Here is a 13,915-nt window from a genome sequence, read left to right as displayed (position 1 = left end):
TGCTATAAGAAATGATGAGCAGGATGATTTCAGAAAAGACCTGGAAAGTCTTACATGAACTGATGCAGAGTGAAGTGAGCAGAACCAGGAGAACATTGTACACATTCCCACACTAGTCAGGTTATAAAAGAAAACAGAAAAAAAACCTTAAGAAAAAGAAACTTAAAAAATACTTCATTCTGTATTCAATCACCATCAGTTCTTTCTCTGGAGATGGATCGCATTTTTTATAAGTCCTTTAGAATTGTCTTGCATCATTGCATTGCTGAGAATAGCCAAGACATTCACAGCTGATCATCCTACAATATCACTGTTACTTTGTATATAGTACATCTCTTTTTGCATCAGCTCATGTAAATCTTTCCAGGCTTTTCTGAGAGCATCCAGCTCATCATTTCACATTCATTATTGCTAACTGAACTTCCCTCCATCCTACTCCTTCCCCATGTCATTTACTCTATTGTCTATCTCCTTTCACCCTTTCCTTCCCCAAAGGTGTTTTGCTTTGGACTGCCCCTCCCCCAATCTTCCTTTCCTTCTATCACTTCCCTCCTGCCTTATCCTCTTCCCATCCTACCCAATTGAGTGCATATGTTATTCTCTCTTTGAGGAAATTCTGTTGATAGTAAGGTTCACTCACTCCCTAGCACCTCCCCCATCTTTACCTCCACTGTATAAGCTTTTTCTTGCTTCTTTTATGTGAGATACTTTACCCCATTCCATTTCTCTTTTTCCCTTTCTCCCAGTGCATTCCTCTGTCACCCCTTAATTTTATGTTTTTAAAGATATTGTAACGATTGGAATGACGCCACCTACTGGAGACTTGCTGTGGAGAGCTCCACCATGAGGAAAATGCCTCAGAGGCATTGTGGCTTTTCCTTGGCGTCAGGAAATGACGTTTGCTCATGGGTACTGTCTATCAAGTCTACCAGCCAATCAACTGGAGGAGCCTCCTATGGTCTGGGAGGAGACAGGAAGGAGGAAAGGGAGCCTGGGGAGAGAGCGGTGGCCTTTTTGGCTTCCGGACTTGATGGTGGTGGCGGCAGAGGACTTCACAGGAAATTTGAGGAAAGATAGGAATGCCAGGCTGTTAGAATTCTGTTCTCAATCTTTTTCTTTCTATTTTCCAATAAACCCTTAAAAACCTAAACTCGTTTTATCAGTGATTTTTAGTCAGTTTCCCCCAAACTGGGGGAACACATTAGAATCCACATTTAGAATCTTAAATTACACAATATCATCCCTTCATATTCAACTCACACCTGTGCTCTCTGTCTAAATACACTCCACCCACCTGCCATAATAATGAGAAAGTTCTCATGAATTACAAGTATCATCTTCTCATATAGGAATATAAACAGTTTAAGCTTTTAATATCCCTTATGGTTTCTTTTTCCTGTTTACCTTCTTATGCTTCTCTAGGGTCTTGTATTTGAAAGTCAAATTTTCCATTCAGCTCAGGTCTTTTCATCACAAATGCCTGAAAGTCCTCTCTTTCATTGAATTCCCCTTTCCCCCCCTGAAGGATTATACTCAGTTTTGCTGGGTAGGTGATTTTTGGCTGTAGTCCCAGTTCTTTTGCCCTCTGGAATATCATATTCCATGCCTTCTGGTCCTTTAATGTAGATGCTGCTAGATCTTATGTTATCCTTACTATAGCTCCACAGTATTTGAATTCCTCTTTTATAGCTGCTTGTAATATTTTCTCCTTGACCTGGGATCTCTGGAATTTGGCTATAATGTTCCTGGAAGTTTTCTTTTTAGGATCTCTTCCAGGTGGATTCTTTGAATTTCTATTTTACCTCCTGGTTCTAGAATATCAGGGCCATTTTCCCTGACAATTTCTTGGAAGATGATGGCTTTCAGGTAGTCCAATAATTTTCAATGTTGTTTTCCTTGAAATTATTATTGTTATTATTATTTTTGCAGGAAATGAGGGTAAAGTGACTTGCCCAGGGTCACACAGCTAGTAAGCATCAAGTGTCTGAGGCTGGATTTGAACTCCCATCCTCCTGACTCCAGGGCTGGTACTTTATCCACTGCACCACCTAGCTGCTCTCTAGTTCAATAATTTTCAAATGTTCTCTCCTGGATCTGTTTTCTAAGTCAGTTATTTTTCCAATGAGATATTTCACATTGACTTCTATTTTTTCATTCTTTTGGTTTTGCTTTATTGTCTCTTGATTTCTCATAAAGTCATTAGGTTCCATTTGCTCCACCCTAATTTTTTTTTGTGAGGTAATTGGGGTTAAGTGACGTGCCCAGGGTCACACAGCTAGTAAGTGTCAAGTGTCTGAGTCTGGATTTGAACTCAGGTCCTCCTGACTCCAGGACCAGTGCTCTATCCACTGCGCCACCTAGCTGCCCCATCCATCCTAATTTTTAAGGAGTTATTTTCTTCTGAGAGTTTTTGTACCTCCTTTTCCATTTGGCAAATTTGGCTTTTCAATGCATTCTTTTCCTCATTGGTTTTTTTGTACCTCTTTTACCATTTGGCCCAGTCTATTTTTTAAGGTGTTATTTTCTTCAGTATTTGTGTGTGTGTGTGTGTGTGTGTCTCCTTTACTAAGCTGTTGACTTTTTTCCCACAATTTTCTTGACTCACTCTCATTTCTCTTTCCATTTTTCTTCTACCTCCCTTACTTTATTTTCAAAGTCCTTTTTGAGCCCTTCTATGGCCTGAGATCAATTCATATTTTTCTTGGAAGCTTTGGATTTAGGAGCTTTGACTTTGTTATCTTTTCCTGAGGGTGTGTTTTGATCTTCCTTGTCATCATAGAAACTTTCTAGGTCATCATTTTTTCTGTTTGCTCATTTTCCCAGCCTATTTCTTGACTTTTAACTCTTTGTTAAAGTGGGGTACTGCTTCCAGGGTAGAAGGTGCACTGTCCTAAGCTTCAGGGGGTTTGTGCAGCTGTTTTCAGGAATTTGTTTCTAGGAATTTGTAAGTTTTTAGTTCTTCCCAGGTGGTATGATTTAAGAAGAGGTATGTTATCAATCTCCTGGCCTATGCTCTGGTCTGCAAGCAGCCAGAGGCCTGATTTTCTCCCCACCCCTCACCCCTCACTGTGGCTTCAAGCTCTTGTGTACTTGTGGTCCTCCTCCACCTAGGACCACCACCCAAGACTGTGACTTGGATTTGAGTATGGGCCAAACAACAGAGTTCTGCCTTGGTGATAGAAAAGAGATCCCTGTAATTTCCTTTTGGCCAATTTGTTGATCCCTTTATTGTGGGCTGAGTTCCAGAAGCAGTTGTTGCTACTGCTGATTCAAAGGCTCCCAAGGTCTACTCCTGGTTTGCTGTGGATGTGTCTACACTGGGGTTGGGTCTGTGCTGGCACTACCTGTGCTGGGCCGTGCTCCACTCTCACCCCAATATAGTAGAACTTTCTTGCTGACCTTCTAAGTTGTCTTTAGCTGGGAAATTATTTCACCCTTTCTTCTTGTGGGTTCTGGTGCTCCAGGAATTGTTTTCTGGCATTTTTAAAGGTATGTGGAGGGGTCTTAGGGAGAGCTCATGCAAGTCGCTACCTTTCCTCCACCATCTTTGCTCCACTGGAATCAGTCTTTATAAGAACTAGCTATTTGTTTTCTTTAACTTGCTTTAAAGGGAAGTTGATAGCAGTGCATCAAAGGATACCATATCATATAAAGGTTCCAGATTTTCTGGGAGAGAGCAAGAAATCAGAAATGTGAGAAATCCAACACAGTATACCTGGGTCTTTCATATCATGTGAGAGCCTCTTACAAAAGGGTTATATGTATGTTAAAACCATTTAACATCTGTAACAATTTGGTGATGTGAAAATAGCTTTCATTTTTTCTATTTTAATAAAAAACTCTCTCTTTTTATTCTGAGTATTCCATGCCCCAAGACTCTCCAAACCTGTGTTTATGTGCTACATAGACCTCAAACTTCAAAGTATTTCATGGCCAAATAAGTTCGTGAAACACTATAGTAGATGGTGCTGATTTCTCAGCTCTTGCTTTCCATCTTCATTATGATTACCCCATAGGTTCCTCCACTCCTAGGAATGTCTAGAATCAGATACCCCAAGAATTTGGAGGATATCCTTTATTTTTCTTTCAATAAAACACTTTAAATAGGTTCTCATTGTTAATTACATTTAAAAATATTATACTGCGAAGCCTCATAAAAGATTGCATGTGTTTGTCCCCACTGATAAACATAATTTCCTTTAGTTGTTTAGAAGAAATATTTTACTTCAATTCATTTAGATGCTATTTTTCCAAATACTCTCAGTGTTCAAATAGCTCCTGATTTGATTGAGGCAACTCCCTTTCAATGACTAAGGGCTAGGTAAGAATTGAGACAACAGATGGCTTAATTTGACTTTACTTTAGAAAGGCCAAGGACACCCACTGCATTGGGGCCATTGCCAATTATCTTGACTTGATGACTCTGGAAAAGAGAGTGAGGCTGATGACTTTGTTCAGTTCTGCCTCACTTAAACCAATTCACACACAAGTCAAGACATCATATTCATGGTGTTATAGATATTCTTTGAGAGCATAGAATAAATAACAACAAAATAATAGCTGATTTATTTTCAAAATGACTTTAATAAACATATACTAATATCATCTATATAAATATTTTTACTTAAAGTTCCATTTCTTTTAGTTCTCCTCTCCCTTGCCCCCATGGACTATTGTGTGAATTTCACTTATAATGGCAGAAAATTGAAAGAAACATTTAAACACATATCTAAGGTAATGATTATTAGAGAGAAAAACCAAATCCCAAATGAATGTTGTAGAAAAGACATGGAAGATAAAGGCCCTCAGATAAGCTTGTTTCAATTATTAGCAATCCAAGAGGAAATTATATTGATAGAAATGCAAGAATGCTACAAAAGACTTCTCTTGGGAAGTTATTTCTATTGAATTAACTTGGGTTTGGGTTTTTTTTGGCTTTCAGTGGGGCCCAGAACAAATAAATGTCAAAAGAGTTTTCAAAAACTACCACCTGATTTTTCATTGTTTTACTTGTGGGCTAATTGTGGCTCCTCCGTCCAAATACTTGTCTCCTCCAACCCAACACAAATACAAAGAAAGTACGTACTGGGAGTAAAAAAAAATAAGTGAATCAGCATTTGGTTTTCAAGTTATTTCAGAAGGAAGAGCTTAAAAAAGAACAGATGGACACATATGATATTATTACAGCCCTCTGTCCCTCCATTGTCGACCAAGACAGACAATATCAATAGCTATCCACCCCTATAACTACTTTATAATTTCTAGAAAATATTTATGATAATGGTCTATGCAGGCTTAAAAGGTATTCTTGATGAAAATATTAGAAGGGAACAAGTAGGCTTTTATGGACAGTTCTCTATGGCAGTTCACATCTTTATAGTTGCACGATTGTCTAAGAGACATAGGGAACACAAGATCTCTCTGTATTCTCTGTTGACCACAAACAAGCATGTTACTCAGCTGAACAAAAATGTGCTTTTAAAGGCTTTCTCTTCAAAAGTTCTTTTACACACATCATGTAAGATCATGTAAGATCCCTTGACTGATGCAATCACAGAGATCACTTTGTTCAATGATCCTTTGACCATCAATGACAAAGGAAGAATAAAAGAGGGAAACACATATTTTTGCCAAGTACATGGAGGAGGTTCTGATCAAAGTCAAAATTAAAGAATTCCCTATAGGTGGTGTTTCTATTTGTGGATACCATTAGGCTGGTTACATTGAGCCTCTGAACATCATAGGATGTCCTCAGTAAGGTCCACTCTTACTCAAAAGAGATTGGTTTAGCAATTTAAATAAGTCAAACCAATACAATTGAGAAGACATACTACTAGAATTGTGATATGCAAGTAGATGGGCAATGTACTGAATTAATCTCTCAAGTACATATATGTTTGACAGGTAATAGGGGTAATAACCTAGTCTTTGAGTTAAATAAGAGGAGAAGAAAGGGCTGGATCACATCTGGGAAATTTCATTTAATGGTCTCTGATTGCTCCTTGTTGCCAAATTACATCTTTTTAAAAAAATATCAACATGTTCCTGGTGAAAAACTATATGATTACATATCATAACCCATCACGATCTCAAAAGAATAAAAGATTCAGCTCACTCAGAAAGCAAAGGAAAGACACAGTGGGTGTAAGCAGGCAATAACATATTAGCAGTAATGACTTTTATGTAAGAAATTGTATAAGCGACATCACTATAGGCATGGATGCCTGCAAGAGGAGGTGGGTTGTTATATAACACAAATGAGGAATAACAGATGGAGAGATAGCCCAAGTGTTACACTAATATCCACAAAATATTCAAAATCTCAGTTGAAGACTTCTAGGACTTTGAGTTGGTCCTCTAACCTAGATTTATTGAAAGACAAAGAATAGAATTGCACTGGAGGAAGAAGCATGGATCTGCTGTGAGCTGCAATAATGGTGGGAATACTCACTTCCATGAGGTCACAGATTCATTGAAATATGGAAGCATTGATATTTTACTTTAAAATAAAAAAAGATAGCAAAGGACTGTCATATATACTTTATTGTATCCCTTATAGTCTCTTACTAGATACTTGATAAATACTAGACACTTGATAAATATTTATTTTTGTTTGTGTTTTTTTTTGGGGGGGGAGGGCAATGAGGGTTAAGTGTCAAGTTTCTGAGGTCAGATTTGAACTCAGATCCTCCTGAATCCAGAGCCAGTGCTTTATCCACTGTGCCACCTAGCTGCCCCTTGATAAATATTTATTAACTGATTTGCTGGACAGCCTTGCCTGTTAATTTTGGAGGACAAGTTAAAATGCATTCATATTAATACAAACTCCTGGGATCTAATTTTTAATATATGTATGTATATATTAGTCTAGACTGAACCTGTAATTTTATCAATTCAGGGAGATCCCATTGACAAAATTCCCTCTACCAATGCAAATTAGCACCTCTGCTGTCACTTATAGTCTTAGAAAGTTGTATCCTCAAGAGGTTGTGACTTGCTCAAAGTCATACAGGTAGTATGTATCAGAGGTGATCCAATTAAATAATATCAGTCAGTTGCTTTAAAATGTGTCAGGTCTTATGCCAGTACCTCTAAGAAGTGATTAATGCCCATATATTTTCTTAGTTCTTTGAACTTTGCCTAATTCAACTAATATTTTAGTAGAATGGTAAAAAAATGTTCTTCCAGCTTGGCCATCAAGACACTTGGGCTCTCATAGTCAAAGCTCAAGTGATGACTGAAGTGTTGAACAGTCTTGGATGGCATTCAGTTGCATCTATAGATGTTAACTAAAATGAATATTGCACATGTCTGGTTTTCAGTGCAACAGCAAAGAAACCAACTATGGATTAATGGTAAATAGTGGGGGCAGCTAGGTGATGCAGTGAATAGAGCACCGGCCCTCGATTCAGAAGGACCTGAGTTCAAATCCAGCCTCAGACACTTGACACTTAACTAGTTGTGTGACCTTGGGCAAGTCACTTAACCCCAATTGCCTCCCCCGAAAATGGTAAATAGGTAAATCAGAAAGCTGAACACAAAGGTTGGGTAAAAAAATAGAATAAGAATCTTTCCTCAGATGTGAAGAATTTGAGTAGACTGTACATTTTGATTTCATTTTGGGGCATGAGGGTGATTTCCAGCAACACCTGTTAACTGTCTTTAAGCTGACTCAGTAGCATCTGAAAACATTGTATGCTCATTCACCTCAGCTTTGCAGGATGCTAGAATCAAGCCATAGAGTTTGGAAGCTGGAAGGATCTTACCAATCATCTCAGCCCAATGTCGTGCCTTATAGGCCAGATGAAGTTGAGGTGGAAAATCTAGAATAGGCTAACTAGAAGAAGATGCCTGCATTTGTTAATAAGATTTCTTTTCTATCTCTGGAAGAGACTGAAATATTTTTACGTCATTGTTCTTATACTGTGATCCTCTTGAGTCCTTTATCTCTGACCAAGATGAACTCTTGTTCCGTCTTTGAAGCTGGATCAAAATGTCCCTTTGGTCCTTCTTAAGTTCTCTCCTGGTCCTTTTTCTGTATCCTGATGAGGTCACAACATTTGTTCTCATGTTTCTGTTTCAGGCTCGTTGGAAAATAGAAGATTGTTTGGGTATTTTAAAGAAGCATACTACAACTAGTTTTTATTTGTTTTATGTTGGGTTCCATTGTTAGAGTGATTTCTGTTTTCTCTGGATCTTTCTGTCATTTGCTCTTTGTGTGAAATGGGGCAAGTCACTGAACCTTTTTGGGTTGGTATTCCAAGGGGTGGGACTCGATAACCTTTATGTTTCCTTGAATCTCTAAATCTATGATCCCCTGGTTCTAAAGGCCAGGACTGTGTGTGTAGCCAGAACTTGTTTAAAATGAAGATGGGGGGAAAAAAAGAACTTTTTTTTTCTTCTTGTGGCAGAATTTTTTTCCTACACACTATATGTTCTAGTTATGGCTAGCTTACAGAAATTTTACGTTATATATTCATCAAGGGCTAATATGACAGGAGGAATGAATGGTGGGCCTTCCTTAGAATCAAGAAATTTAACAGCTTAATTCTTACTCTAATAAAGAACCCGAGTATAGTTCAATAGGGAGGAGATAATCTATGGATAACCATAGTGAATCTATTAATGTAAATAGAAATCTGATAGAGAGAAATATAAATATTTTCTTACCACCAAAAGGGAGTTTTCCTTGGAAAACTGCCCATTGTAGGGTTGAACTGGCTATAAGCCAAAGCATCCTTTACTGTACTTGATTCTTTTTCCTACTCTTTCCCCCATTGTCTATTTGGAGACTGGTAGTACATCCTATGGCCTATTTTCTGCACATTTTTTGTCCTCTAATCTTGTTTAAATACATATCTTCACCTGCATGCATATGTTCAGAATTACATATCAAGTAATCAATCAAAAAAGTGTATATTAAGCACCAACTGTGTGTTAAGCACTGTGTTAAATGCTGGTGTTACAAATATAATGAATGGAACTCACAATGAGCTTACATTCAACTGGGGGAAGACAACAAGGACATAAGAAAATGAAGAGGATATATGCAAAATATATAGATACAAGGTATTTTGTGAGAGAAAGCATTAGCAGTTGAAGGGATCAGGAAGAATTTCATATAGAAAGAAGGTTGCGTGAGAAAGGAAGGGAGTCCAGTTCAAAGACACAGAAATTGGAGATGAAATATTCTGTGTGAGAATCAGAGTATAGGCCAGTTTGACCACAATCAAGTTTTGTTTTTGTTTTTGTTTTTGGAGGGGAAATGAGGGGCAATTACAATAAGGCTTCAAGTTAGAGGGAATGAGCTCAGTGATGAACCAGCAAAGATAACCGAGAAAGGATGGTCAGGCAGGCAGGAGTCAAACCAGGCTAGGTCAATGTCATGAGAGCCCAGAGACGAGAGAGTATCCAGGAGGAGAGGGTGGTTAGCCATGGCAAATGCCGCAAACAGTTAAACCATGAGGATTGAAAAAAAGACTATTGGCTTTGCCAATTAAGAGAGCAGTTGCAGTAGAGTGGACAAGGTCAAAAATCTGATTGCAGATGTCTGAGAAGTAAATGAGACAAAATTAATGGCCATATGTAAACTAAAAATGCTTAATTTAGCTAGGATCACTTTTTTCCATTAAGAAAAGAAGCTAGAAATTGCTTACTTAATTTAAAGATCCAATTGTCAGATTCTGTGTCTTTTCCATATTTGAAGTAACATCACTTCTATCAATGGCTCTCTCGCTTTAGCAAGTGATAAGCACCAAATATGTTGAAAGGTTGGGAAGAGATGTGCTAAGAAATAAATGCAGTGTTAAATTTTCTTTAGGAGAACACAACACACTTAGGAAAGGTTACTAGGCTCAATTTTCTACCTTTTCTAATGTATCAACTCAGACCAATAATAGATTAATTAGTAAGAAAATCATGCTGCTATAGGCAGCATCACTGTTACATGTCCAAAGACTTGTGATTTTGTAGATGTGGGAACACTGGACATCGTGTCAGGAAGATCGGTTTTAAATTAAGTCAGCAATTTTGAGCTTCTCGATAGGAAAAAAGTGATTCTGGCTAAAATAAGCTTTTTCAATCTATGTATGGCCATATACTTTGTCTCATGTGAGTCCTGCTTTAAAAACAGCCTCATAAACTTGCTGTGATCTTTTGAAAACTACTTAACCTCTCCATGCCTCAGTATCCCCCTTTGTAAAAGGAGGGAGTTGGAGTTATCCTTTAAGTCTCTTTCAGCTCTAATGCTATATTCCTATGTACTATCTAGATGTGTTTCTTATACAGTTGGACAAGTTAAATGGCAGAGACAGCAACTTAAAATGTCTTCCCAGCTCTAGCTTCCAAACTCTATCCCCTGTGTATCCTGGGATCCAGTGACAATGGCCTCTTTACTGGTCTTTCAACAGAACAATCTGTCTCATCTGTTTGTACTACTCTAGGACTTCACTTGTTTTTCCACCAAAACCCAGGAAGCTCACTATTGGGATAACCTCATCATCCTGCAAGATCCCATAAGCTTTCGTTCTCTGCTTCCTTGTTGCCCTCTTTCCCCCTGATCAGAAAAATAGAACCATGAATTCTAAAACCTCCATATAAGGAGCAAAATCAGCACATTCTCTTTTCATTTCTTTGGCTAAACTACTCTAGGCCTTCTCTGACTTCTCCACCATGACCCCTGAATCTGCTACCTTCTGACACTTCCCCTACCCCTTTCAGGTTTTTTAGATTGTAAGCTCCCAAAGAGTAGAGGCTGTTTTTCTTTTTTTTTTTCTTTCTTTTTTGTGTGTACTTGTATCCCCAACACTTAGCACAGAACCCAGAACATAGAAAGTACTTGATAAATGCTTATTGACTATTGACTATACATGAGGGGGGAAAACCAACATTTCTTTATTAAAATGTGGGTATGTAAAAGCCATAGAACTAAGACACAGAGAAAAGTCTTCTGTTAACTCATGTCATTGAAACCGGAGAACCCAAAAACCCAGGAACTCACCAGAAGCATAGATGAGAGACTAACTTCTCTTTCATTAATAAGAAAAAGATTGCAGGGCCTCTCCAGTTGACCTTTTTGGTATTTGTCAAGAGTTCTTTTATTGACTGTCTTATTCTCAATTATTTAAAAATCTATTTGTCTTAGAACAATAATCATGAATGAATTTATCAGTCCAGAAATATAGAGGTCACAGGTCACAGGTGGTACATGAAAGAAAGGATAATTTTTATCTTTAAATTCAAAAGCATACTAAAGGTTTAACTGAATAGGTAACAGGATTTAGAGTTGGAAGGGGCATTAGTAACTATCCAGTTCAACTACTTCATTGAACAGATGAGGAGTTTAAGGCTTTAACAGGGTCTTTTTTTGAGTCTCGAGTTTGATTTAACCAACAAGGCAAATCATCTCATAAGCCAAGAGAAGCTCAATAATCAAATGATCAATAGGATTGGTATGAATTGGGTGAAGGGGGGCTACCTTTTGAGAAAAAAAAGATAAAATTTGGGACAGATCCAGAAAAGTGAAGATTAAAAAGAGAGAGGATGGAATCTAAAAGCCTTATGAATGGCACAGATAAGGTGAACACAGACTTGTTTTCGAAATCCCAAGATAGTAGAGTGAGTATACCATTTGAAGTTTGAGTGAGGAAAGATAAGAAAAAGGAAGTATTAGGCATTGCTTTCCACAGTGGCTAGTCAACTGATGAAACACATCACCTTAAGAAGGGTATATAAATGACTTGCAAAACTGATATCATTGGGAATGAATAACCATACAGAAACAGCAGAAAGATCATAGCTCTCACTCCTTAAGTAACAAAAAATAATACTTTTATTTTGTGCCATCTATCTGTTAAGGCTAAAATTCTAGCTAGTCTGTCTAAAATATCTAATGAGTGGTCACCAATAAATTATAAGCTTTAGCAAGAGTTAGACTTTTAAGCATTTATTAAAGAGAATAAGAATTTGGCAAAGAGAGAGAGAAAGGCCTACATTCATCTATCTATTAAAGGGAGAGCACAGTTCTAACTCTGTTCTCTGCCAGAGTCCCCAGGAAAGAGCGCGAATCAGAGCGCCCAGCTCCCCGCTTCTTCCTCCCACAAGCAAACGTCACTTCCTGACACCAAAGAAAAGACGCATGGTCTTGCCCTCAAAGACCTTCTCCTCATGGGTGGAGCTCTTCTACAGTAAGTCTCTAGCAGGTGGCATCATTCCAATCATTACATATCTATCTATCTATCTATCTATCTATCTATCTATCTATCTATCTATCTATCTATCTATCTATCTATTTATTTTTGGTGAGGCAGTTGGGGTTAAGTGACTTGCCCAGAGTCACACAGCCAGTAAGTGTTAAGTGTCTGAGGCCAGATTTGAACTCAGGTCCTCCTGAATCCAAGGCCAGTGCTTTATCCACTGCACCACCTAGCTGCCCCTTTGTGCCTACTATTTATAATCCAATAGCAATTCTTGGTGAAATGGAAGATGATAATAGATGGAAAGAATGCAGAACTGCTCACTATATATTTTACTTCTTTTTTTCCTGCTAAAAGAGAATGATCTTTGGACTAGAAAGGACAGAACAAGAATAGGAAGGAATTGAAACTCAAGATACATAAGGATAGAGCAACAATAATAATAACTGGTATTTCTGTGGCCCATTTTGAAGTTTGTAATGCATTTGATATATATATTACTTGGTTGATGTAATATTCAAAAAAACTATCTGATGTAGGTGCCACAGGTATTATTCTCTCTCTTTTACAAATGAGGAAACTGAGGTTCAGAGAGATTAAGTGGTTTGTCTGTAGTCACACACAGTTCAAAAAGCCAAGGGAAACTACATGATAGTGGTTTTTTTTTTAAATCTTCATTTAAGGTTTTGACTTCCAGATTCTACCCTTCTCTCCCTCCCTGAGACAGTAAGCAATCGTATATATATGTATATACATGTATATATGCATATGTATGCAATTATGTAAAAAATTTCCATATTAGTCATTCTGTACAAGAAGACTCAAATGAAAGAAAAAATGTAAGAAGGAAAGTGAAAAATAGCATGCTTCAGTCTGTCATCAATTAATATCAGTTCTTTCTCTTGAGGCAGATAGTGTGCTTCATCATTAGTCCTTTGGGATTGTCTTGGATCATTTTATTGCTGAAAATAGCTAAGTCATTCACAATATTGTTATTACTGTGTAACATAGTAGGTACTTAATAAATGCTTATTGACTATTGACTATATATGAGGAGGAAAATTCTCCTGGTTCTCTTCACTTTACTATGCATCAATTCATGTAAGTCTTTTCAGGTTGTTCTGAAATCATTCTGCTTGTAATTTCTTTTTTGTTTGTTTTTTACATTCTTTTTTGGGGGGGCAATGAGGGTTAAATGACTTGCCTAGGGTCATACAGCTAGTAATTGTCAAGTGTCTGAGGCTGGATTTGAACTCAGGTCCTCCTGAATCCAGGGATGGTGCTTTTAACCACTGTACCACCTAGCTGCCCCCTGCTTGTAATTTCTAATAGCACAATAATATTCCATTACAATCATATACCACAGCTTGCTTAGTCATTTCCCAATCAATAGGCATTCCTTCAGTTTCTAATTCTTCACCACCACAAAAAGAGCTGCTAGAAATATTTTTGTACAAATAGGTCCTTTCCCTTTTTTTTGGATGTCTTTGGGATACAAACCTAGCAGTGGTATTGCTAGATCAAAGGGTATATACAATTTGATTGCCCTTTGGGCACAGTTCCAAATTCCTCTCTAACTGATTTCTAGATCAGTTCACAATTCCACAAACAGTGCATTAGTGTCCCAGTTTTCCCATCCAACATCTAACATTTTCCTTTTTTGTCATATAAAGCAATCTGATAGGTGTGAGGTGGTACCTAAGAATTGTTTTAATTTGCAT

Source organism: Dromiciops gliroides, chromosome 2, assembly GCF_019393635.1.
Source record: "Dromiciops gliroides isolate mDroGli1 chromosome 2, mDroGli1.pri, whole genome shotgun sequence".
NCBI lineage: Eukaryota > Metazoa > Chordata > Mammalia > Microbiotheria > Microbiotheriidae > Dromiciops > Dromiciops gliroides.
This window is presented reverse-complemented; position numbering follows the sequence as displayed.